This window comes from Sus scrofa, chromosome 6 (genome assembly GCF_054392235.1).
Source record: "Sus scrofa isolate SSC_HxYL_T2T_F1_AM1 chromosome 6, Sscrofa_HxYL_maternal_Yorkshire_Landrace_v2.0, whole genome shotgun sequence".
NCBI classification, from domain to species: domain Eukaryota; kingdom Metazoa; phylum Chordata; class Mammalia; order Artiodactyla; family Suidae; genus Sus; species Sus scrofa.
In genome coordinates this window covers 132,862,160-132,890,003 of record NC_139388.1, presented here as the reverse complement: position 1 = coordinate 132,890,003, position 27,844 = coordinate 132,862,160, and the positions used below count along the sequence as shown (strand labels likewise).

Below are 27,844 nucleotides of genomic sequence, written 5' to 3'. Positions count from 1 at the left end.
AGACATGTTTGTGGGCTAGGAAAGGACTGGATTCCCTTTCCTCCACACCCACTCCAGCCAGGATTTAATGTTTGCAGACTTTTTTTTTTTTTTTTGTCTTTTTGCTATTTCTTGGGCTGCTCCTGCTGCATATGGAGGTTCCCAGGCTAGGGGTCCAATCGGAGCTGTAGCCCCAGCCTACACCAGAGCCACAGCAACACGGGATCCGAGCCGCGTCTGCAACCTACACCACAGCTCACGGCAACACCAGATCCTTAACCCACTGAGCAAGGCCAGGGATCTAACCCGCAACCTTATGGTTCCTAGTCGGATTCGTTAACCACTGAGCCACGATGGGAACTCCCTGTTTGCAGACCATCTGATTTGTATTTCTCTAATAATTAGTGATGTTGAACATATTTTTATGGGTTTTTTTTTTTTTTCCCATCTGTATGTCTTCTTTGGAGAATTGTCTGTTTACATTTCCTGCCCATTTTTTGATGTGGTTTTTGGGTTTGTTTTTATATATATGTATATTGAGCTGTAGGAGGTGTTTATATATTTTGGGGATATATAATCCAAAGATATTTCAATCTCGTCAATTGCTTCATTTGCAAATGTTTTCCTTCATTCTGTGGGTTGTCTTTAAGTTTGGTTTAGGGTTTCCTTGCTGTGCAAAAACTTTTAAGTTTAATTAGTCCCATTCGTTTGCTTTTATTGTCACTACTCTAGGAGGTGGATCTGAGAAGATATTGCTCTGGCTTATCTGAGATAATGTTCAGCCTATGTTTTTCTCAGCCTATGTTTTTCTCAGACTTTTATAGTACTCAGTCTTAAATTCTGGTTTTTAATCCATTTTCAATTTATTTTTGTGTATGTGTTAGAGAATGTTCTAATTCCATTCTTTTGCATGTAGCCATCAAGTTTTTCCAGCATCATTTATTGAAGAGACTGTATTTTCTCCATTGTATATTCTTTCCTCCTTTTTCATAGATTAATTGACCATAGATGCTTGGGCTTATTTCTGAGCTTTCTATCCTGTTCCATTGATCTATATTTCTGCATTCATTCCAGTATCATACTGTTTTGATAACTGTAGCTTTCTTTGCAGTATTGTAGTGGGGAGGGGGAAGGGCCCTCCCAGAACAAAGGGAAGGCAACATGTAACATCAGCACCTGTACACACATTTGCAATTCTGTAACAAGGTAACATAACTTGAACCATGAGCACAAGAGTATCTGTAACTGTTCACTCAGAAATTACAGAATGTATGTTCCCTTATAAGGGGGACACTTACACTTTGTAAGTGTAAAAGAAAAAAATAACAGAGTATATAAGACAGTGCCCCACTGTGTTCAGGTCTCAGCCTTTGGATGTGAATTTGCTAAGCCAATGCCAGGATGAATAAACGCTGCTTCCTGGCAAAAAGGCCTCAGTGTCCTGTCTCCCTGTCTGTAAATCCTGCAACATTATAGCTTGAAGACAAGGAGCCTGATTTCTCCAACTCCATTTTTCTTTCTCTGGATTGCTTTGGCTCTTCAGGTTCATTCATGCTTCCAAATAAACTTTAAAATAGTTTTTTCTAGTTTTGTAAAAAAAAAAAAAAAAGCCATTGATAATTTGATAGAGATTGCATTGAATCTTTATATTGCCTTGAGTAGCATGGTCATTTTGACAGTATTGATGCTTCCAATTTAAGATCATGGTTTATCGTTCCATCTGTTTGTGTCATCATTGATTTCTTTCATAAGTGTCTTATAGTTTTCAGAGTACAGGTTTTTTGTCCCTTTCTGCGGCCTCACATCCCTAGGTGCTTGCTGTCCGCATGTTGCTTCCTTTCCTCCATCACTGAGAAGAACTATCCAATAAACAAATTCATTGTACAGGTTTTGGGAATAAAAATAGGTAACCTTCCCCAGAAGCATCCATGCTGTAACCACTCTAGTAGGAAGTTCAAAGAAGACAGTGTTTGGTCTCTCTGAGTAAATGCCTAAAGGAGTCTAGATTGATCAGAGAAATTCCAAAAATGAAACCATATGAGCATTTCCCATTACTCCCACAAGTCGCATGACAACAGAAGTGCCATGCACAGGTGCTTCACTGCTGTTATCCAGGATGATTTTCACAAAAGCCTCCCAAAGTAGAAAGACCATGTGGCCATAATCACAGACATATTAAGGAGCCAAATAAGGATTGGGACACAGGTCTGACTCTTAAGAGTCAAGGTCTCTAGTAGATACACTATCCCATTTAAGCTCAAGCCTTCCTTTAATAACATGAGGAGATGTCAGCAAGACATTTCATAACATGATGAAAAAGAAAAGGAAGGGCAAGGAATTCTTCAATCTCTGTGCAAACTTAAAATTAGCCTTGAAGACATGAAAATGTCAGCTTAGAACAAATTTCTTAAGATCAGTGGGAGGGTATATTAGAACAACCTCAATATGGACTTTGTCTATGAACCCCCACACATAAAAAGCAAATAAAAGCAGAAGCTTCTTTCTTCTAGTGAACAAATACATTCCATTCAACAATGGTACACATTTTTTTCCATCAAAACATGGCACATTCATGAAGACAAACTATATTATAGGCCATAACCCTCAAATTCAAAATGAATGCAAACCAAGTAGTTTTTTCTGACTACAAAAGAGTTAAACTAGAAATCAATAAACAGAAGTACATCTGGAAAATCCATCCCAATAAAAATTATTGGAAATTAGACAACACACTTCTAAGTAAAAATTTACAATTATAAAATAGAACTAAATGAAAATGCAAAGTCAGAAGTTGTGGTGTGCAATAAAAATGCATATAAGAAAATCTGTAACATTAAATGCTTCTATTAGAAAAGAATAGAAGGTACAACCATTTAAGTTTCCACCTTAAGGAATCAGAAAAGGAATAAATTTAAACCTAAACCAAGCAGAAATGAGGCAATAATAAAAGAAATCAATGGCATAGAAAACAAAAAGCAATTGAGTAAATCAATGAAATCAGAATCTGATTCTTTGAAAAGATTAATGCAATTGATAAACCTCTATCTAGATATATCAAAGAATAAGAGAGAGGAGACAAGTTACCAAGGATGAGAGAGGAGACATTCTTCTTGCAAATTCTACAGAGTAAAGGTTTGAAAAGGAAGTTATTATGAACTTCATGCCAAAGAACTTGACAACTTTGATGAATAGGACACACTCAGTAAAAAAAAAAATAGATAACTTGAGTAGTCCAATAACAAAAATAAATAAACAAATTTCTAGTTAATCTTCTTGCAGAATAATAAACATAGGATGGAGACGGGATTAAGATGGGAATAGAAGGACTGGAGCTCAACTTCTCTCCTAAAAACAACAAAGTTCACAACAAAAGACTGAGCACTCTTCACCCAAATGGACAGGGAACCTTAAAAAAGATATCCTACTCCAGAAGAAAAAGAGGAGGACACATCAAGAGGTAGGAGGGGCGATTTCATGATATAAACAACCCCATACCTCCTGGGTGGGAAGCTCCACAGAATGGAAACTAACTGGTTCAGAGACTGACCTACAGGAGTGAGAGTTCTGAGCCACACATCAAACTCTCACGTGTGGGGATCTGGCACTGGGAGAAAGAGCCCTGGAGCATCTGGCATTGAAGGCTAGTGGGGCTTGTGTGCAGGAGCTCCACGGGACTGGGGGAAACGGAGACCCCATTCTTGAAAGGTGCACACAGATTTTCACGTGCACTGAGTCCCAGGGCAAAGCAAAGTCTCCAAGGGAATCTGGGTCAAACCTGACTGCAGTTCTTGGAGGACATCCTGGGAAAACAAGGGTGAACGTGGCTTGTTATGAGGGAAGGACATTGAAAGAAAAGCTCTTGGGAATATTCAGCAGCAGTGCCTTTCTCTGGAGGTGGCCATTTTGGGAAAATCTGGCCCCACCCCTCAGTCAGGCTGAGAAGCCCCAGGGCAAACAACAATCCAGGTGGGATCACAGCCTCACCCCTCAGTAAACAGGCTACCTAAAGAACCCTCAGGCACACAGCTGCCTCTAATCCCATCCAGAGACTAAGCCCCACCCACCATAGGGATTAGAATCAGCTCCACCTACCAGGGGGCAGGCATCAGCCCTCCCATCAGGAAGCCTACAGCAAGCCCCTCATACTGACTTGAGCCACAGGGGGGCAGACATCAGAAGTAAGAGAGGCTACAACTCTATTATCTGTAAGAAGGTCACCACACCAAAAACCTACAAAAATGAAAAGACAGAGAACTATAACTCAGATGAGGGAGAAAGAAAAAAAAACCCAGAAAAACAGCTAAGTGAAGAAGAGATTCCTAACCTCCAGGAAAAAGATTTTAGACTGTTGATGCTGAAGATGATGCAAGACATTGGAAATAAATTAGAGGCAAAGATGGATAATTTTACAGGAAACACTGAGCAAAGAGATACAAGATATAAAACTTAAACAAGAGATGCAAAATACAATAACTGAAATAAAAAATGCACTAGAAGCAGCTAACAGCAGAATACAGGAGGCAGAAGAAAGAATAAGCAAGGTGGAGGACAGATTAGTGGAAATTACAGATGCAGAACCGAAAAGAGAAAACAGATTTAAAAGAAATGAAGAGAGTCTCAGAGAACTCTGGGACAACGTTAAACGCTCCAACATCCGTATTATAGGGTGCCAGAAGGAGAAGAGAGAGAGAAGGAGACATAAAAAATATTCCAAGAGATAATAGCTGAAAACTTCCCTAACATGGGGAAGGAATCACTCACTCAAATCCAGGAAGCACAACGAGTACCACATAAAATAAACCCAAGGAGGAACACCCTGAGACACACACTAATCAAACTGACCAAAATTAAAGACAAAGAGAACATCTTGAAAGCAGCTAGGGAAAAGAAACAACTAACATACAAGGGAACCCCGATAAGGCTATCAGCAGATTTTTCAACAGAAACTCTGTAGGCCAGAAGGGAGTAGCATGATATACTTCATGTGATGAAAGGAAAAAACCTCCAACCAAGATTACTCTACCCAGCAAGGCTCTCGTTCAGATTTGAAGGAGAAATCAAAAGCTTCACAGATAAGCAAAAGCTGAGAGAATTCAGCAACACTAAACCAGCCTCACAATGAATACTAAAGGAACTTCTCTAGGCAGAAAAGAACAAGAGAAGAAGGAAAGAAAAAAGAGCAGCAAAAACAAATCCAAAGTAATGAATAAAATGGCAAAAAGAACATACATATCAATAATTACCTTAAATGTGAATGGACTAAATGCCCCAACCAAGAGACATAGACTTGCTGAATGGATACAAAAGCAAGACCCATATATGTGCTGTCTTCGAGAGACCCACTTCACTTCTAGGGAGACATTCAAATTGAAAGTGATACGATGGAAGAAAATATTTCATGCAAACAGGGATCAAAAGAAAGATGGAGTAGCAATACTCATATCAGACAGCATAGACTTTAAAATGAAGAATATTTTCAGGGACAAAGAAGGTCATTACATAATGATCAAAGGATCAATCCAAGAAGAGGATATAACAATTTTAAATATCTATGCACCCAACACAATATATAAGGCAACTGCTAACAACCTTAAAAGGAGAAATTGACAATAACACAATAATAGTGGGGGACTTTTTTAACACCCCACTTACAGCAGTGGACAGATCAACCAGACAGAAAATCAATAAGGAAACACAGGCCCTGAATGAAGAATTAAACCAGATGGACTTAATAGATATTTATAGGACATTCCATCCAAAAGCAACAGAATACACATTCTTCTCAAGTGCACATGGAACATTCTCTAAGATTGATCATATCTTGGGCTACAAATCCAACCTCGGTAACTTTAAGAAAACTGAAATTGTATCAAGCATCTTTTCCGAACACAACGCTATACAACTTGAAATCAATAACAAGAAAAAATCTGCAAAAATAACAAACGTGGAGACTAAACAACATACTTCTGAACAACCAATGGATCACTGAAGAAATCAAAGAGGAAATTAAAAAATACCTAGAAGGGAAATGACAATTAAGATACGACATTCCAAAACCTATGGGATGCAGCAAAAGCCATTCTAAGAGGATAGTTTATAGCAATACAAGCCCACCTCAGGAAACAAGAAAAAGCTCAAATAAACAAGCTAACTTTACATCTAAAGCAGCTCAAGAGAGAAGACCAGACAAGACCTAAAGTTAGTATAAGGAAAGAAATCATAAAGATCAGAGCAGAAATCAATGAAATAGAAATGAAGAAAACCATAGAAAACATCAATGAAACGAAAAGCTGATTCTTTGAAAAGATCAACAAAACTGATAAACCCCTAGCCAGACTTATCAAGAAAAAAAGAGAGAGGACTCAAATCAATAAAATTAGAAATGAAAAAGGAGAAGTAACAACAGACATCACAGAAATACAATGGATCATAAGAGACTACTGTATGCAACCATACGCCAATAAAACGGAAAACCTAGAAGAAATGGACAAATTCTTAGAAAAGGACAATCTTCCAAGACTAAACCAAGATGAAAGAGAAAGGATGAATGGACCAATCACAAGAACTGAAATTGAATCTGTGATTAAAAAACTTCCAACAAACACAAGTCCAGGACCAGATGGCTTCACAGGTGAATTCTATCAAACATTTAGAGAAGAGCTAACACCGATACTTCAGAAACTATTTCAAAAAATTGCAGAGGAAGGGATACTCCCAAACTCATTCTATGAGGCCACCATCACCCTGATACCAAAACCAGACAAAGATTCCACAAAAAAAAAAAGAAAACTACAGGCCAATTTCACTGATGAACATCGATGCAAAAATCCTCAACAAAATACTAGCAAACCGCATCCAACAATACATTAAAAGGATTGTACATCATGACCAAGTGGGATTTATCCCAGGGATGCAAGGTTCTTCGATATCTGCAAATCCATCAGTGTGATATACCACAGTAACAAACTGAAGAATCAAAACCATATGATCCTCTTAATAGATGCAGAAAAACCCATTGACAAAATCCAACACCCATTTTTGATAAAAACCCTTCAGAAAGTGGGCATAACGGGAACCTACCTCAACATGATAAAGGCCATATATGACAAACCCACAGCGAACATCATTCTCAATGGTGAAAAGCTGAAAGAATTCCTGCTGACATCAGGAACGAGACAAGGATGTCCGCTCTCGCCACTACTCTTCAACATAGTTCTGGAAGTCCTAGCCATGGCAATCAGAGAAGTAAAAGAAATAACAGGAATCCAAATTGGACAGTAAGAAGTAAAACTATCCCTATTTGCATATGACATGATACTATACCTAGAGAATCCTAAAGACTCTACCAGAAAACTGTTAGAGCTCATCCACGAATTTGGCAAAGTCACAGGATACAAAATCAATACAAAGAAACCGATGACATTTCTATATACTAACAATGAAAGTGCAGAAAAGGAAATTAGGGAAGCAATCCCGTTTACCATCACATCTAAAAGGATAAAATACCTAGGAGTAAACCTACCTAAAGAAACAAAAGACCTGTACTCTGAAAACTATAAGACACTGATGAAAGAAATCAAAGGTGACACAAATAGATGGAAAGATATACCATGCTCCTGGATTGGAAGAGTTAATATTATCAAAATGACTATACTACCTAAGGCAATCTACAGATTCAGTGCAATCCCTATCAAACTACCAAGGACATTTTTCACAGAATTTGAACAAAATATTTTAAAGTTTGTTTGGAAGCATAAAAGACCCAGAATAGCCAAAGACATCCTGAAAAGGAATCTAATATCCAACACAAATGAACATCTCCTCAGAAAAGAAAATCATGGACTTGGAAAAAAGACTTGTGGCTGCCTGATGGGAGAGGGAGGGTGTGGGAGGGATCAGGAGCTTGGGCTTATCAGACACAACTTCGAATAGACTTACAAGGAGATCCTGCTGAGTAGCATTGAGAACTTTATCTAGATACTTATGATGCAAGAGAACAAAGGGTGGGGGAAAATGTAATTGTAATGTATACATGTAAGGATAACTTGATCTCCTTGCTGCACAGTGGGAAAATAAAATAAAAATAGAAAAAAAAAGAAATATGGAGCTGGAGGAATCAGGCTCCTGGACTTCAGACTATACTACAAAGCAACAATCATCAAAACCACATGGTACTGGCACAAAGACAGACATAGAGATCAGTGGATCAGGATAGAAAGCCCAGAATTAAACCTGTGCACCTACAGCCAACTCATCTATGACAAAGGAGGCAAGAATATACAATGGACAAAGGACAGCTTGTTCAATAAGTGGTGCTGGGAAAACTGGACAGCCACATGGAAAAGAATGAAATGAGAACACTCCCTCACACCATACACAAAAATAAACTCCAAATGGATTAAAGACCTAGATATAAGACCAGACACTATCAAACTCTTAGAGGAACACATAGGCCAAACACTCTCTGACATAAACGACAGCAACATCTTCTCAGGTCCACCTCTTAGAGTAATGACAGTAAAAACAAAAACAAATGGGACCTAATCAAACTGAAAAGTTTCTACACAGCAAAGGAAACCCTAAACAAAACAAAAAGACAACCCACAGAATGGGAGAACATCTTTGCAAATGAATCAACTGACAAGGGATTCATCTCCAAAATTGATAAACACCTTCTGCAGCTCCATACCAAAAAAACAAACAAGCCTATCAAAAAATTGGGCAGAAGATCTAAACAGACAATTCTCCAAAGAAGATATACAAATGGCCAAGAAACACATGAAAAGGTGTTCAACATCACTCATTATTAGAGAGATGCAAATCAAAACCACTCTGAGGTACCACCTTACACCAGCCAGAATGGCCATCATCCAAAAGTCTACAAACAATAAGTTCTAGAGAGGGTGTGGAGAAAAAGGAACCCTAGTACACTGTTGGTGGGATTGTCAATTGGTGCAACCACTGTGGAAAGCAGTATGGAGATTCCTCAGAAAACTAAACATAGAGCTACCATTGGATCCAGCAATCCCACTCCTGGGCATCTACCCAGAGAAAACCACGACTCACAAAGACACATGTACTCCAATGTTCATTGCAGCACTATTTACAATAGCCAAGACATGGAAACAGGCTAAATGTCCATCAACAGAGGAGTGGATCAAGAAGAAGTGGTACATATACACAATGGAATATTACTCAGCCATTAAAAAAATGAAATACCAGCATTTTTTGCAACATGGATGGACCTAGAAATTATCATGCTAAGTGAAGTCAATCAGACAATGAGACACCAACATCCAATGCTTTCACTGACATGTGGAATCTGAAAAAAGGACAGACTGAACTTCTTTGCAGAACTGATGCTGACTCACAGACATTGAAAAACTCATGGTCTCCGGAGGAGACAGTTTGGGGGGTGGAGGGATGTGCCTGGGCTGTGGGATGGAAATCCTGTGAAATCAGATTGTTATGATCATTATACAACTACAGATGTGATAAATTCATTTGAGTAATAAAATTTTTTTTAAAAATATAAAAAAAAGATGACTCCAGGCCCAGATGGATTGGTGAATTTTACCAAAAATTTAAGGGAGTTGTTATACAAATACTGCACAAATGCATCCAGAAAAATCAAAGAGGAGCACACACTTCCTGCCTTAGTCTGTGAAAACAGTGTTAACCCAATAGGAAAACCAGACAGTGACATTACAAGAAACAAAAACTGCACACCAACATCCCTCTGAATACAGATGGAAAAATCTTTAACAAAATTCTAGGAAATCATTTTAAACAGTTTAGCAAAAGGAAAGTACATTATGACAAATTAGAATTTATCCCAGGATTGTTTTCACATTCAAAAACCAATTTATATCATTTTTATGTATTTGATATAGAGCAAAATCATATGAGCATCTTAGTAGATATAGAAGTATCTGACAAAATTCTATACCAAGTCACATGAGTTCTCACCAATTGAGAAATAGAAGTGAATTTCCTCAACCTGATAAAGGGCACCTGCAAAGAAACCCCACAGTTAACAATTGTGAAGTATTAAGTGATTTTTCTCTTAAAAGTATGAACAAGCATGTACTAAAGGACATGCCAGGTGCGTTATGAGAAGAAAAATGAAAATCATATAGGTTGGTGTGGAGGGGGGGTAAAACTTTATTCCCCAATGACAACTTGGTTGTCTACATAGAAAACAAGGAATTTTACAAAACAACTAGAAATGTTGAGAGCAAGGTTACAGGATGTAACCAAAATCCATTATATTCTATAGAGTAGTGTTAAGTTGGAAATTTAAATTTTCTTAAATGTATGAAATATTTAGGGATAATTTAACAAAATATGGGCAAAACCCGGGCACTGAAAACAGCAAAACATTGCTGAGACAAGTTAAAAATTGTTGACAGAGATGTAGGTAGCTTGGAGGCCTGTGAACGCACCTGTCCAAGGGAGTGCGCTGCCTGCCAGACTTGGCCTCACTCCTGGAGCAGAGCGGTGGGGAGCAGTACAGCCTGGCTGGAGGTGCTGACTGTTCTGGCGGTGGCATTAGGATGGGCACAATCCAGAAGGCGGCAGAGGCTTTGCAGTCTGGGTGGCTCTGGGGAGCAGCTCAGCAGGGAAAATGAAGGCAGGCTCTGGCTTTGTTCCTAGGGCTGACCTCGCTCTCTGTGGAGGTTGGGTAGGTTGCAGCCTCTGTCCTGGCTGCTTGGAAGCCCAGGCAGCACGGGACCGCCCCTGGAGCTGGCAGGGCCGTGCACTCCCTGGCCAGTTCTATGGTCCCCCGCCTCCTGCATTGCAGCATCCAGCTGGCTTCCACCCTCCTCAAAGCAGCCTGAGCAGGGGTAGGCAGGAGCAAGGGAGCTGCCTGAGCAGAGGGGAGGGGCAGTGCAGGGTGGGGCCTGGGTATGGGTGAGTGGAGGTTGCAGGGAGCTCTCTCTACCTGAGACAGGACCTACCTGGAGCTCCGCTTGACCGCACACCGCAGTGGCCTGCCTGCTGGTGGTTCTGGTGTGCCCTCCATCACAGGCTCTCCGCGTTCCTCCCAGAGTTGAGGAGCCCAGCCCAGCCTGAGGCTGTGGAGAAGGGGAGCTGGCGTCAGCGAGCCAGACATCAGGGTGCTGGTAACACCTGGTCTGACCATCCCAACTGGGAACTGGGTGCTCCCGCAGGGCGGCCTCTGTCCTTCTCCTCTGAGTGCTGGCAGAGAACGCAGGTGCGGGTGGACAGTAGATGTGGACCGTAGGACCCCCTCGCCACTGACTTCCCCCGTCTGGAGGGACCCTCATTGTTGGGAGCAAGAGCAGGGTGAGATGCATCTGGGAGCAAGGTCTAGGTACCCACTTTCTTCCTGCCAAGCCCTGTGAGCTCTGTCCCCAGCCCTGCTCTGCACCTGCTGGGTGCAGGGCCAGGAGAAAGCATGCAGGGGCAGAGGAAGAGGGGAGCCCATTTGTCCCCCAAGGCTCTGCCAGGAGCTGCTCCAGCACCTGAAAACTGGTCCTCACTCCACTTCACTCCAGAGGCCCTGTCCAGCCTCTCTGCACACCTCCCTCCACATTTCCTGCATCGAGGCCTCCTGTCCAAGAGAAACCCTTCACCGTCTCCAGTACCAGTAGTGCTTGAGCCCACAGCAGCATCTCTCTTACAGTCTAGGGTGTGGGACGCGGGGGAAGGGATGAGTGATGGGAAGCCATGTTCAGAGAGACTCCAAGAGCCCAGCACCAGTGATGGCTGCAGCAGGCTGGCCAGACCCTGAGGGTAAACCCTGAGGGATAGGTGGTAAGTAGTGGGATCACTGGACAGACCCTACAGAGGAGGGAATCACAGCATAATTAAAGCTGGTCATTCCCAGGATGCTGGAATAGCAGAATGGGAGTCCAGAAAGATTTGGATATGGTGGGTCTGATCATTTGCAGACCGATACCTGATCCACACAGGGGAGAGGATGCAGGGAAATTGACTTCCCAGAGAGGTGGTCAAGGAGGGTGTGGTCGCAAAGGGCTTGGTGGGGGCATCAGAGCAAGACAACTGGAAGTGTTGGGGCTCCTAGCACAATACCTGAGTCGGGTTCAACACTTTCTGCAGATGAAAGGAGAGGTGGCCAGGAGCTGGTTCACTGGGGACCCCCCACACATCCCCCAGGAGAACCGTGCAGGCAAGAGGCCGAGGGTGAAGACAGTTGAAAACACTCAGAGCCCACCTCAGACCAGGGCGAGGCAGAGAGGGGGCCAAAAACAGAACCTGGGCCATGGTGGGCATCTGAGGAATGTTTCTGAGATGAATTACGATGAGTGAGTTACTAAATCTCTTTAAGAAATGAGGAAAATGAAAGCCCTCAGCACACTGAGCTCTCCCCCACCTTCTGGTCTTGCTGAGGTCCCCCATGGTTGGCTCATGGTCACCACGTCCATGGGCAGAGGCTGCCGTGGTCTTCCTTCCCAGCCTGAGCTGTGAGGAGCCCCACCTGTGTTTAAAGAGAGAGGCATGCAGTGGGGGCTCTCAGCAATTCCTAAGAGTCCCCAGGAATTCTGGTCCCTGGCTTCTTGCTACACCATGAGGCCAGACACCTGGTCGAGGACTGGATGGAGTGAGAATGTGCCGCTGCCTATAGGTCTCTGTCCACCTGTCTGCTTAGGCCCCTACAGCCACTGGATGTGGCACTGGGAGGGATAAGGCACAACCACAAAACGAAACCCAAATAAAAATCTAGGATCTCCCTAAACTCTGAACACCAAGCCTGTGATGGAAATGAGTGTTAAGGACACACAGACAGGAAGCTTTCAGGATCTTTAGATGTAGGGGCTGGCCAGAGAAAAACTCTGGGCACAGGAGCAGTACAGCAGGAAAACTGCCATGGATGCCAAGGTGCAGAGGTGCGCACCTGTGGAGGTCAAGGGGGCCCCCTCCTCTGCTTCCCCCTCTTCAGGGCCTTGCTCAGGCTCCCCTGTGTCATCATACTCCTCCTCCAGCACCAGGGCCCTGGACACTCTGGGCACCTCCTCCTCCTCCCCCATGGGGACAGCTCCAGTGTCCTCATAAACACCTTCCAAGGGCAGATTCCCCAACATTCCAGAACCTGCAAAGGCCACACCAAAACCTTTTAAGCAGAGACATTCTCCACAGTTTAAGCCCATCCGTGGGGTGTCTCATGCACACCAGGACCCTCTGGAACCCCACCAGGTGGGAGAGTTCCCCAGATACACATTCGACAGAGGGAACATTCGACAGAGGGGTCAGGACACCCTTGGAGCTTTATTCTCCCACCCAGGCAGCCCCAGGACTACAGCTCTTCTCACCCAGCCTCTCAGAAGCAGAGAAGGGCCCAGGTACCCTGTTACCAACAACCCATGGGTCCACTTTTAGGAAGTCACCACAAGGGGAAAGGGTGGAATTCTGAGTGGGACCCAGCACACAGGACAGCTGGGGACCTGCATTGGTCTGGGTCTCAGAGCACCTCCCCTCCCCTCCAGAGCTTCCCCATTCCCAGGGCCTGATATTAACCTTGACCAACATGCCCACCTACCCCTGCAAGGTCTTGGGCCCTGGAGCCACTGTGCCCCCAGGACCAGTGAGATGACAACCAGGAGGGTACTGAAGACCAGGCAGAAAGTCATAGGCAGAGTCCCGGCCTTGAGGGCAGGTAGAAGGGGCAGAGGAGGGTCTGTAAGAACAGTGAGCAGTGGGGTCCTCCCTACATGCCTGCACTGCCTGCGTATTGTGACCTTGGACCTGAACCACCTGAGCCTCTAAGGAGGAGGAGGGGCACCCAGGGGAGAGATGGGCCTTGTGCTGCCCGGAGGGCACAGGGTTAAAGTCAGGAGTGTCCAGAAAGGCAACTCTTAGAGTCCTGACTGCTTTGGACTCACAGTCAGTATCTAAGAGGCTACAGCGCACCAGAGCCCAACTGCCCAGTCAGCAAGGGAAAGGCCCAGAAAATTGGCCGGCAGAGCCTGGGCTTGCTGTCCCTCCCTAGGTTCTCCACCCAGCTTTGCACAGGGGGACCCTCAGGGAAGGGCGTCTCTGGCACCATGGCCCTGGTCCTCCTGACCTCCACCCATCAGCCTAGATGAGGGCTGACTGAGGCATGGTGTCCACAGGAGACTCTTAGGCACCTCTGGGTGAGGTAGGCAGCAAGCTCTGAGCAGAGCCTGAAGGAACATACACCTACCTGATGCCGAAAACAGGACTGTGGTCCCCCAGGAGAAATAGATTCATTGCAAGGGGTGTGGAAAGGCAGCCTAGACCTTCATCCAGACTCTCAGCTTGAGATGGAAGTCATGGAGGCAGCCTGTGCTCTAGCATCCAGAGGGACAAGTGCAGGGCAGCCTCAGGGCTGGGTTCTGGGGCATCCAGGATGGAGGGGTACTGCAAAGGATCCCTCCTGGCACCCCTTCCCCAGCCCCAAGAACCCTCCCACCTACTACTGCCCCCCACCCACGGAGGGGATGGGGGAGCTGCAGGCTCCCTCCTGCGTGATTGTGCCCGCAGTCTCCGTGTCCCTCTGGCTCCACTGGGCATCCCTACAGGGACGCCTCACTTCCCCAGCACCCCACCTCCTCCAGCCACATGGGCCCAGAGCCTTGCCTGAAGGCGGCCCCCGCGGGGCACCCACAGCCTGGCCACAGCGTAGCTGGCAGCACACAACCTCTACCTCCACCAGGTCGCAGGAGTTGTCGCACACGGTGCCCCCGGAGTCGACGTGCCGGGGCTCCACACAGCTGGAGAAGCTGTCCTCCCCACCACGCATGCGCAGCTCGCCCTCCTCCACAAAGGAGACTGTGGTCACCGCGCATCAGGACCAGGATGGGGCATGGACAGGGAGGAAGTGAGGGGTACCTGGGCAACTGTTGGTGAATGAGCAGTTGAAGGTCTTGTGTTTTCTCTGACAATCCTATTGATTAAACAGTGACCCACCCAGGGTAAATGCCCTGAAAAACTTCAGAATGAAGCTTGTGGAGCCCAAGTGACCGCACAGCTCCAAGCCATGGGTCGGTGGCAGCCTTCGCAAATGACTTGTCAGAATAGAATCTGCCTCCAGGCCCCCCAGACACCTCCAGGGCTCACCTGCACAGGTATCCAGACTATCTCTCCATGGACACAGGTATGCAGGTGCCATGGGGCTGAGGGGCACTGCCACAGTGTGAAGTTTCGAAGCCTGTGGCACTGGATATTGTCCACCCTGGAGGTGCCCAAGATAGTGTGGACAGGTCTGTTGTCCAGCCAGCCCTGCCCCTCACAGCCCAGTTGCTTGCAGATGATGGATAAGGACGTGTCTTTCAGGGCATTACTGCACACAGCTCCCCAAGCCCCATTGTAGAACATGTCCAGCTACCCAGCACAGCGGCCAGTGCCACCTCAAAGCCTCAGAGCCACTGACCCTGGAAGACAAGCATACTCAGGCCAAGGAAATCTCTGAAGGAGGAAGCCAAGAGGAGCTTCCAGCACAAAGACGGATGCCACCCAAGGGCATCTAACCCAGTGAGTCTTGGCATCCACCTCACATGGATCCCACAGTCCCATCAATTTAAAGATGGAAAAAGATGAGAGCAGTTGACCACAGGTGACCAGATTTAACCCCTAGTTGTAACGTCTTAGTCAGCAGGGATCAGCTGATTGCCCAGAAATCTATCCTTGGAAATTGCTCAAAATACAGAATAATCATTTTGTACAAGATGATTAACTTAAAAGTGATAATAAAAATTCAAAAAATTAAATTAAGAAACAAACAAGAATTAGCCCATATCTCTCAGTTTGTAGATAGCATTGGTCCTGGCTGGTCAGTGCCCAAGTATTTGTCGTGTTACCCTTGAGCGGTGCAAGTCCAACAACAATTTAATGTATCACCACATGGTGGAGTATCAGACACCCTTTAAAATTGTTACAGGAGCCTGTAATACAACAAAAATGCACATGTGGAGATAAATCACAGAATATGGATATGAATTGCATCTTACAGGATTATAACTAATAAAAATAAGCTTAGAAAAAAACAATGGAAGGAAATACGTCTGTGGTAGCTTACAAAAGTGGCCACTAAGACCTCCTGCCTGTATCCATACCCCATGCAATGAATCTATTTCCCACCCCTGAACATGGGCTTGCCTTAGAACCTCAGCCAACCAAATTAATGGGCTAAGGGTGACCAGTGCCAATTCCACACCTGGGCCTCAAGAGTGCATTGCTTTACTCTCACCTTTGAAACTCTGTCGCCAGGGTGAATCATAACAGAAACAGAGCCCTCGCACTCCTGCCACTGCCCAGCAGCAGAGTCCTGCAGTTGCCTGACGAGCCACAGTACAGAGGAAGGAAGAACTTCAAGGAAACAAAATATAAGAGGAAATGTATACCGAGGACAGGAAGACCAGAAGTGACAGAAAAGACAATCCATGATAAAGACAGCACCTAGAGAAACTTCCCTAGAAAGCCTGAGAAAGGAGCAGGGCCTGCCCCCCCACCCCGCCTCCAAAAAATTGAATAAAAAGCGTGGGGAAGAGCCAACATAATGGATGAGACTGTAACTAAAAAGAAACATGATGACTCACATAGAGTTGAAGGCAACTTTCCTAAAGCAAAAATAGGAATCAAAATCACTGAGAAGAGGCCCCACTGGGATGTACCGCCTACCCTGGAGGGCTGCCTGGAGGGGGCTCGAGGAGGCAGGACCAACCAGATGCCCCCAGGAGATCACAAAACTCTGTCACTAAGAATAATCATACCCAGACAAGATCCACCAAAAGAGCCTCAGATATGTGTGAGCTGAAAAAAAAAAAAAAAAAAAAAACATACACTGCCTCAAAAATGCTCTGAGAAAAATTAAAAACGCAGATAAAAAAACTAAAACGCAGATAATAATTACAAACTCAAGTCAGGGAAAGCTCAAGCACAAATGTGAGGGGAACTTGTGAGCAGGGGAGAAAGACACCAAGCAGTGCTGCTCAGACACCCAGGAGCAACACACCCCATCCCACCACAGGGCCTCCTCCCACCCCCAGAGCAAAGAAGGAGGTACTTAGTCGATGTAGCTACAGGGCACTGAAGCTGGGAGTTGTGGGGTTTCCAAATCAGGCAGAGAGCAACAGTGGAGTCTGAGGGGAGCGCATAGCTAGTTTTTCATGTACAAGCACAGCACAATTTGAAAGCCAGTAGCCCCGGGAGGGGACTCAATTCACAGCACCCACGTGAGCAGAAGACACCAGTGTCCTCCTTGTGCCCACAGTCATGCAGAGCCCAGCCCGCCTACCCCCAACAAGCGCTGCCACAGTGCAGACTCATGGCCCTCACAGCCCAGCTAATCCATCCAGATGAGCCTAGACCACACCCTGAAGTGACCAAGCCCCAGGGTGCTGAGCCATGTGGCCACAGCCCAGCTGCCAGCAGACCAGCTGGGCATCCTGCAGGTCCCAGCTGTTATCACACGGTGCCCTACAGGTTGAGCACTTGACACACCCGGCACAATGACCCAGCACTGAGCCCAGCCTCCCTGGAGACAAACCAAGTGAGGACAGCCATGGCCCACCCCCAACCCCTGCCAGGACAAAGTGATAAGGGGTGTGGGGGAAGGTAGTTTCTGGGCCTTCACTCACCAGAACACAGGTTGCTGGCATCCCCCAATGCTCCCACGGGCACCAGCAGTTACAAGGACACATTGCCCTGGGTCAGGAGGGTCTCCGTGCCCAGACAGGGTGTTCAGCTCAGCTCCAGGTGGGAGTCACAGAGAAAAGCTGGCAGGAAGGAGGCAGGGCCAAGCCTCAAAGCCCACACTCCTGGCCTCACCCAAGCACCTGAGCCCAGCATCCTGGCCATGCCTACATTGGTGCCCAGGCCCCTGAGGACAGTGGAACAGAAGGGACTGGTTGCAGGCACAACAGAAGACCTCCGGCCATAGTGGTCATTCCAGGGTGTGGACACGGCCATGCCGCACTGCAGTTCCTGGCATACCACGTGGGCCGTGGCCAGGTCCAGGTCAGCATCGCAGGCAGTGCCCCAGGTCAGACTGCTCCTCACTTCTAGGCGCCCAGTGTAGGGGTGTTCACCACCTGCCAGCCAGGCCTCTGTGTGTCCTGGAGGAGGAGACAAATTCTCAGTAGGGTCAGGGGTTATCAGGTAACAGCTCAGCCTGGAACCATCACCTGTGGACCCTGGGAGGCTCCAGCCAGAGGAGATCATCTGCGTCCAGCAGTGGGTCTGCCAAGTGCTGGGCAGGAAGCACATCCAGTCTGCACCAAGAATAGAGCAAGAGTCCCTGGTCAGAGGTTGGGGTCACCTGCTGCAGGTACTCACATGTGTCTTGCAATTTCTGCCTGCCCAGTGAACAACATCAAGGACCTCCAAATTTCAGAGGCCAGGTCAAGGCACCCCTTAGGCCACAGAGCACTGCCCCCTTGAGGGCACCAAGGAGAGTGGACAGTTTATCTGCCCCAAATCCCAGATCACAGCCAGGATCTAAGAGGCCCACTTTACTCTCACAGACTAGAGATGGGGCTGGGAGGAGAGAATTACCACCCAACCCTGACTCACATTAGAGATGCTATAAGGGCAGCTAGAACAGAGCAGATGCTGCAGACATCCAGGATCCAGCCTTCCTGGCGGCTCTGGGTGGACATCTCTGTTGGAGACAGAAACCTAGCTCTGCACTGCTGGGTTCTGCCTACCTAGAGCTCTTGAGACACCTGTGAGTTCCCACCCCCCACCTCATCCTGTGTTCTCACCTCTAGGATTGGTTCAAAAGGAGTATGAGCTAGATAATACCAGGTCACCAAGGGGCAGTCTTCCCCTCTCCCATCCCTTCCCTTCTCTAGCCTGCTCTGAGCCCCTCTGCCACAGGGAGCTGCACAGATATCCAGGAGAGATCCAGCTCCTCCCAATGTGTCACGCAGGACTGGGCCTGTGAGGGACCCCGGGTGGGGTTGTCCCCTGCTGCAGCCACTCTCTGGCTCCCTTCTGTCCCCTGGAACATGGAGGGATGGTCCCCTGAGCAGACCACCTGAATATCTTGCTGGAAGTTGCAGCCTTTGCGAAGGTTGTTGTTCAGTCTGCAGCTGTGAATGGTCTGCTTGGTGCACCTGCAAATCATGTACTTCCTGGTGATACCCTCTTCTTGGTGGGGGACCTGGAGCACAGGGCCAGAGCACAGGGCCAGACCCCAGCTCCAGGGAGAACACCATGGCCTCTTCCTGGTACAGGCTGCAGAGGCAATACACCCTGTTCATGTTCCTGATTTCAGCGAGTCCCACACAACGGCTTCAGCCCTTCACCAGCCATACCTCCCAGAAAGTGTCATCTGTAAAGCACACACAGCATTGCATAAAGTGCAGACTCTGCTAGCCACATGACCACTTGGAGCTAGATGTCCCCACTAGGGTGCGGTGCCTGCTGGGGACATCTGACTCCTCAGTGGGGATCAGCACTGAGGCCCTGCCCTCTTCAGTGCTCTCTGAAGCATCTCTGGTAATCTTTCAAACAGGCGCCCGCATTCTCACTTGGGCCACACAAACCATGCTGTGGGTCAGCTCAGAGGCAGAATGTCACAAGGGGGCCTCACAGGCTCTCAGGCTTATAAAATGCACAGGCACAGCTGAAGACCCTCCAGACCTCCGGGGAAAAAATTTTCCATGACTGCTGGGAACAAGTGGGCCCCCATCCCTCTGCCTGCCCTTCCACCCCTGGCACCACTCTTCTACCTGCTGATTTATTCACTCTCAGTCTCTCCCTGGACAGTATAGACCCCGTAGCAGGATTTTGTGATGTTCATGCAAAGCTGCATCTCCAGTACCCAGGGCAGAGCCTTGTAAATAAGCATTTGTTGAATGAAAAACAGAGGACTCCTAATACAGGAGGAATGAAGAGAGATGAGAACTGGCCCTTCCTATGGGGGTTGGATGGATCAGGGAGCCCTTACCAGAGAGTCCCTGGACTCCCCACTCCTCCCCACACCCCTGCCCCATGACTTATTAGAACACACAGTGACCACCACCCACTCGTGGCGGCACTCGCCCTACATCCACACCCCCAGGCTTCACCCCCAGAGGGAAGACTCTGCAGGATACATTGTGGAGCCAGGGCTGCACCACCTCTCCAGGCAGTGGGACATACTTGGGGGCACCCACAGCCCAGCTGCAACCCAGCTGCCTGTAGACCACGAATGCCTCCTTCAGCATCCATGCCTGGTTCAAATGTGTCCTCACTCCCCTTCATGCCAGACCAACACCACCACATCATATAGACTGTCCCTATAGGCCAGCCACACATCGCTAGGTCCAGCTGCAGACAGACAGGCTAGTTGGGGGTTGGTAACAATATTGAGTATGTGGTGAGGATGCCTGTGTTACCCTAGTGCCACCTCCAAGGCCTTGCTCCAAGGCCTCAGCACAAAGCCAAGCACCCCCCTAGCAGAAAAGTCCAGAAATGTGAAGGGGTAGGGGTCCCTGTGGGCCCTCTGCAGTCCCACATCCTCATCCCCATAAACCAGTGTGACTTCCCCTAACCCTTTGGCCACTGAAGCCCCCACACCATGGGTAAACTCACCCCCAGGCAGGGGGTCCCCTTGTTCTCCTCTGCCTGGAAATGGGAGGCTCCTCCCACCACCCCATCCTGATCTGCAAACAAAGGTCATTTCCCAGCATCTACCAAAGACTCTGTGGCCCACTCATCCCCCCTAAGGACCCCTCATCTTCCTCACTTACCCCTCCCCACCTGACTGGCTGCCCACCACCTGTCTAGCTCCCTCTTCTTGGGCTCAGTTCCTGGGTCCCCACGGGTCTCAGCTTCCCCCAACTTTCCCATCCCAGCATGACCAAGGACATATCCCCCTAACCACATCCCTTCTAGGCCTCTGCACCCTGGAATTGCCCACATAGCCCCAGACATCCCCACCATATCACAGCCCCCACATCCTCACCACCCCCTCCTAGGCTTATGCAGGGGAAATAAAACATGTATGTGGGTGGGCTGAGTCGTCCTACCTAAAGGCAACCCACTGCCACCTTCAGGGCCTGTCCTGGCCTCGTAGGGAGGAGAGAGAAGACCATGCCCCAGTACAGAGGAAGGCAAATTCCTCTCAATTCCTTCCCAGGGCTTTCATCCATCAATACCACCCCTACTCCAAAGCCCCTCATTCCTCACTCCTTTCTTCTGGATATAAACAAGCACAGTGTCTGCCTTTTTAACTCTAGCCCACATCACTGTCTTCTTCCAAACCCATCCCTCTGCCCTTCACACCCACCAGCATCGCTGCCCACATTCCCACTCCCACCCGATACACCCTTTCTGTCCAGCTCACAGTCACCTCCTTGCTGGATGCTAGATCTGGCTGCCAGGTAATATTTTTCTTCCATCAGCTTCTAGGCCTATTCTTGCCTGCCCTCCACCCCAAACCCTGACATAGTCTCACACATATATTGACGCAGTTGCTCATACTTTCTCTCACACACATACCTGCCCACACTCAACATTCACACAACTCACTCAAAACAGCTCCCACACCACAACATGCAGTCCCCCAGAATTCACTCACATCCCCCAGTATTCTCTCCATGCTGTTCCCTCTGGCAGGATCCCCTCTCTACAGCTTCTGGCCCATGGCTTAGCCTCTTGTCTTGTGGACCCACTCTGGGTGGCATCTCTGGGGCCGTGGCTCTTCTCCATGGCCCAGGAACGAGCTCCATGCTCATGCTGTGGCCAGATGCTTCCAGCTTTCCCACTCCCCTACCCACCCCTTGTTCTGCCCTGGGGAAGGAGAGGAGACAGCCACCTTGCAGGACCCATAAGCACCATCTGTCAATCTGGATCATTGGGAAAAGACGCTAGCTGTGCCTCTCAATCCATCTCTGCTCTGACCCAGTCCTGCACTGGACTCCAAGCAGTAGGGCTTAAGGATCTGAGCTCCTCTTGGAATTGAACCTGTTCACCTAGTGTAAGGACAAGCATCTCCAGGGTTTGGACCTTGGAGTCCATGTGCCCTCCTGCCCTAGGATGTGCCATCCCCTTTTTTGCTGAGTGAGACCCAGGCAGACAGATGCTCACAACAGGGGATCCCCACACCCCAGCATCTATGGAGCCACTGCCTGCAGAGGTTCCATGGACAAAAGAAGGAGAAACTTGCCATTGGGGCATAAGGTGAAGGACAGTGAGGAGAAGGATGCCAAGTCCCAAGGCCCAGAGAGCTGCCCTCATGGCCCCACAGCCCCAGGGCCTCAGCCAGCTCCAGCCACTCAGCTGGGGCAAAGGCACAGATCACGGTCTGGAGCCAAATACACAGAAGTGGAGCCACCGATAGCCTCCTGGAACCAATGGGACACTGAGGGCATTTCCAGAGCTTTGTCTTTCTGTGTTCAGAGCAGCCAATGGCCTTGGTGTCCCTGAGCATTACCAGACATGAGCAAGGGGTCCAGTCTGTTGATTTTCTCCCATACTGGTAACTGCTGATGGGTTAGCTTCACTCAGACTCCACAGTCAGGCAGGTGGTCTCATCTGCCCACAGCCACAGCAGCATCCAAGCCCTTCTCTCCACTCAGGTCAGCAGCTTCAGCTCCCCATCATGGTCCCTGGGGACCAGCAGGGATGGAGTGGGGGCCCCATAATACAGAAGAACAAGACAGGCCAGGACAGCTTTGCTAGGGCTCTGAGATATAAATTATCATTGGAACTGAAGTCACAAAGAAAACAAGAACCTACACTCTGAACTTAAACAAGTGACCACCTGCCTAAATGGAAGATTTAAAAAGAATCTAGAGTCTCCTGACAGCATAACCAGTATACCCAAGCTACAACTGAAAATCACTCACCATGTGAAGAACCAGGGAAACTACACTTAGATGATAAAGACAATCAGCTATTGCCAATACCAAGAATTAGATTTGAAATTATCTGACAAGGACTTTAAAACAGCCATCATAAAAACACTTCCTCAATAAAGGTGTTCGTAAATTCTTTTTAAACAAATGAAAATAATTTTCAGGAAAGAAATAGAAGTTATAAAAGTGAAACAATGGTTAAGATGTGGAGAAATTGAAACACTCATATTTTTCTGGTAGGATTGAAAAATAATGCAACCAGTCTGGAAAACAGTCTGGCAGTTCTTCCAAAGGTTAAACAAAGAGATGCTCTGTAACCTAGAAATTCTGTATATCAAAGAGAAATTAAAATTTATGTCCAAAATAAGCAACAAGAATATAATGTACAGCACAGGGAATTATGGCCATTATCTTCTACTAATTTATAATGGATTATAATCTGCAAAAATACTGAATCACATGACTGTGGAGTCTGAGTGAAGCTAACCCATCAGCAGTTACCAGTATGGGAGAAAATCAACAGACTGGACCCCTTGCTCATGTCTGGTAATGCTCAGGGACACCAAGGCCATTGGCTGCTCTGAACACAGAAAGACAAAGCTCTGGAAATGCCCTCAGTGTCCCACTGGTTCCAGGAGGCTATCAGTGGTTCCACTTCTGCTGTACACCTGAAACTAATATATTATAAATCAACATTTCAATTTTAAAAAATGTTATTTTGTTCATATTAAAACCTGTACAAAATGTTCCTAGTAGCATTATTCATAAGAGAAAAAGAAAGAAACTAAATATACATCAGTTGGTGAATAGATAAAGAAAATTTGGTACATCCATACCATGAAATATTATTCAGCCATTACCAGGCATGAAGTACTGACAAATAACCACAGTGGGATGAACCTTGAAAACATTATGCTGAGTGAAAGGAGTCCAGCACAAAAGACCACATATGCAATTCCATTTACATGACGTGTCCAGAATAGGCAAACCCATAGGATAGAAAGTGGATTTGTGGTGGCAAGGGGCTAGAAAGAGGAGCAAATGGAAAATGATTACTGATGGGGACAGGATTTCCTTTGGTGTGTCATGAAAACTTCCTGAAATTATCAAATGGTAACTGTGGCATAATTCTGAATACACTAAAAACCACTGAATATACTAAAAAAAAAAATTAAAGGATGCGTTTTTGTTGTATGAATTGTATCTCAATAAACTTGTTAAACTTTTTTAAAAACCAAATGTAAATTATAAAACTAAAAATAAGTAAGAGAAATTCATTTTAGAAACTTACTTAATTGACCCTCTCTTATAGTGGACATGGCATATGATAGCATCAGTGATCCTGAAGGCTAATAAATAGAACTTACTCAGTGTAAACAACAGAGAAAAATAGGAAAAATGAATAGAGCCTCAGAGAGCTCTGGAAAAATAAAGATTTAATAGTTATATAATTAGAGATATGGGGAGGAGCCATAAGAAAGTATGAGAGTGAGAAAGAATTTGAAGAAATAATGTTTTAAAACCTCCTAAATTTAATGGAATACATAAACTTACAGATTCAAGAAGCTAAGTAAACCCCAAACAGGATAAACTCAAAGAATTCACACCAAAACACACCATCGTTAAACTTTTGAAAACTAAAGACAAGGAAAAAAAATCCCAGAAGCAGTCAGAGAAAGATGTTGCATTTATGTACCAAAAAACACCAATTTGAATGAAAGCAAATTTCTCATCTGAACAGAGGCCAGTAGGGAGTGGAAGAATAGTAATAAGAGCCAAAAGATGTGTCAAGCCTGAGTCCTATATCTCTGAAACTATCCTTCAGAAATTAAGGAGATATTAAGGTCAACCTCAAATGAAGGAAAACTAAAATAATTTGTTTTTGAACTTCTCTAATAAAAACAAAAAAATTACAACCAAATGCTGAGCAACCTTCAACCAAATGGACTGGAAACTTTCAAAAAGATATCCTACTACAGAAGACAAAGAGGAGGCCACATCAAGAGGTAGGAGGGATGATTATGTGATATAAGAAACCTCATACCTCCTGGGTGGAAAGCCCCAATGACAGGAAAGTAACTGTATCACAGAGACTCACCTACAAGGGTGAGTTCTGGGCCCCACATAAAATCCCCATGCCTGGGGATCTGGAACTGGAAGAAAGAGCCCCCAGAGCATCTGGCATTGAAGGACAGTGGGGCTTGTGCACAGGAGCTCCATAGGACTCAGGGAAACAAAGACCCCATTCTTGAAAGGCACGCAGAGACTTTCATATGCACTGGGTCCCAGAGCAAAGCTAAATTTCCACAGGAATCTGACTACCGTTCTTGGAGGATATCCAGGGTGACTGTGGCACATTGTGGGGAAAGGACATTGGAGGCAAAGCTCTTGGGAATATTCATCAGCATGCATTTCTCTGTAGGTGGCCATTTGGGAAAATCTGGCCCCACCCATCAGTGCTGAGAAAACTCAGGCCAAACAATAATCCAGGTGAGATTACCTCCCCACCCATCAATAAACAGGCTGCCTAAAGACCCCCCAGGCACACAGACACCTCTAATTTAACCCAGAGACAAACCCCCACACACCAAAGGGATAGGAATCAGTCCCACCTACCAGTGGGCAGGCACCAGTGCCTACCATCAGGAAGCCTACAGCAAACCACCAATTTCAGCCACAAGGGGGGCAGACAACAAAAGAAAGAGAAACTACAACTGTGGTATGCAAAAAGTTCACCACACCAAAAGACTATAAAAATGAGAACACAGAGAACTACAACTCAGAAAAGGAAGAAAGAAAAAAAAAACAGAAAAACAGCTAAGTGATCAGGAGATTCTCAGCTTCCAGGAAAAAGACTTTAGAATGTTGATGCTGAAGATGATGCAACACATTGGAATAAATTAGAGGCAAAGAAGGATAATTTACAGGAAACATTGAGCAAAGACATACAAGATATAAAACTTAAGCAAGAAGACATGCAAATACAATAACGGAATTAAAAAATGCACTAGAAGCAACTAACAACAGAATACAGGAGGCAGAAGAATGAATAAGTGAGGTGGAAGACAGATAGGTGGAAATCACTTATGTGGAACAGAAAAGAGAAAAAAGATTGAAAAGAAATGAAGAGAGTCTCAGAGAACTCTGGGACAACGTTAAATGCACCAACATCTGTATTATAGGAGTGCCAAAAGGAGAAGAGACAGAGAAAGGAACAGAAAAAATATTCAAATAGCTGAAAACTTCCCTAACATGGGAAAGGAACCACTCACTCAAATCCAGGAAGCACAATGAGAACCATATAAAATAAACCCAAGGAGGAACACACCAAGACACGTATTAATCACACTGAGCAAAATTAAAGACAGAGAAAATCTTGAAAGCAGCTAGGGAAAAGAAACAAATAACATAAGGGAAGCCTAATAAGGTTATTGGCAGATTTTTCAGCAGAAACTCTGCAGGCCAGAAAGAGTCACATGATATATCTCACGTGATGAATGGAAAAAACCTCCAACCAAGATTTCTCTACCCAGCAAGGCTCTCATTCAGATTTGAAGGAGAAATCAAAAGCTTCACAGATAAGCAAAAGCAAAGAGAATTCAGCAACACTAAACCAGATTTACAACAAATACTAAAGGAACTTCTTTAGGCAGAAAAGAAAAGGCAGCAACAGGAAACAAAAATTCCACAAATGACAAGGTTCACCAGTAAAGATGTATATACAGTAAAGGTACAAAATCATCCATGCACAACTATGCCCCCAAAATCAGAAATCATGAGAAGAGGATGGTACAAATCCAGGACACTGGAGATGCACTTGCAATTAAGAGACCAACAACTTAATCTCATATATAAATATAGACTCATATCAAAACTTCAGAATAAATGCAAACAAAAAAAATCTACACATGATACACAAACAAATAAGAAAAATGAACTCAAATACAACACTAAAAGTAGTCCTCAAACCACAACAGGATACAACAAGAGAAAAAGGAAAGAAAAAAGAGCAACAAAAACAAATCTGAAGCAATTAATAAAATGGCAACAAGAACATACATATCAATAATTACCTTAAATGCAAATGGATTAAATGCCCCAACCAAAAGATACAGACTGGCTGAATAGATACAAAAACAAGATCCATATATATGCTGTCTTCAAGAGACCCTCTTCACTTCTAGGGACACATACAAACTCAAAGTGAGAGGATGGAAAAAAATATTCCATGAAAACAGGATGCAAAAGAAAGCTGAAGTAGAAATACTCATATCAGACAGCATAGACTTTAAAATAAAGACTATTTTAAGGGACAAAAAAGGTCATTACATAATGATCAAAGGATCAATCCAAGAAGAGAATATAACAATTTTAAATATCTACTCACCCAACATAGGTTCACCACAATATATAAGGCAACAGCTAACAACCTTAAAAGGACAAATTGACAATAACACAATTACAGTGGGGGACTTTTTTAACACCCCACTTATAGCAATGGACAGATCATCCACACAGAAAATCAATAAGGAAACACATGCCCTGAATGAGGCATTAGACAAGATGGACATCATAGATATTTCTAAGACATTCCATCCAAAAGCAACAGAATACACATTCTTCTCAAGTGCACATGGAACATTCTCTAAGACTGATCACATCCTGGGCTACAAATCCAACCTCGGTAACTTTAAGAAAATTGAAATCATATCAAGAATCTTTTCCAACCACAAGAAAAAAATTGCAAAAAACACAAACATGTGGAGAATCAACAACATGCTACTAAACAACCAATGGATCACTGAAGAAATCAAAGAGGAAATTAAAAAATACCTGGAAGCAAATGACAACAAAGATACAACACTCCAAAACCTATGGGATGCAGCAAACGCCATTCTAAGAGGATAGTTTATAGCAATACAATCCGTCCTCAGGAAACAAGAAAAAGCTCAAATAAACAAGGTAACTTTACATCTAAAGAAGCTCAAGAGAGAAGACCAGACAAGACCTAAAGTTAGTAGAAGGAAAGAAATCATAAAGATCAGAGCAGAAATCAATGAAATAGAAATGAA

The 27,844-nt window shown here is 45.5% G+C and overlaps 1 long non-coding RNA gene across 1 annotated transcript in view; it reads right to left on the bottom strand.

The window, feature by feature from the left end:
- Positions 1–10,210: 10,210 nt before the first annotated feature.
- Positions 10,211–27,844, bottom strand: part of LOC102160870 (uncharacterized) — a 90,198-nt gene continuing 72,564 nt past the window's right edge. Inside the window, exons 2-4 of the long non-coding RNA XR_002345104.2 lie at positions 12,341–12,445; positions 10,941–11,057; positions 10,211–10,650 (exon numbers count right to left, since the gene is read on the bottom strand). This is a non-coding gene — a long non-coding RNA (uncharacterized LOC102160870). The remainder of the gene's footprint in view (positions 10,651–10,940; positions 11,058–12,340; positions 12,446–27,844) is intronic.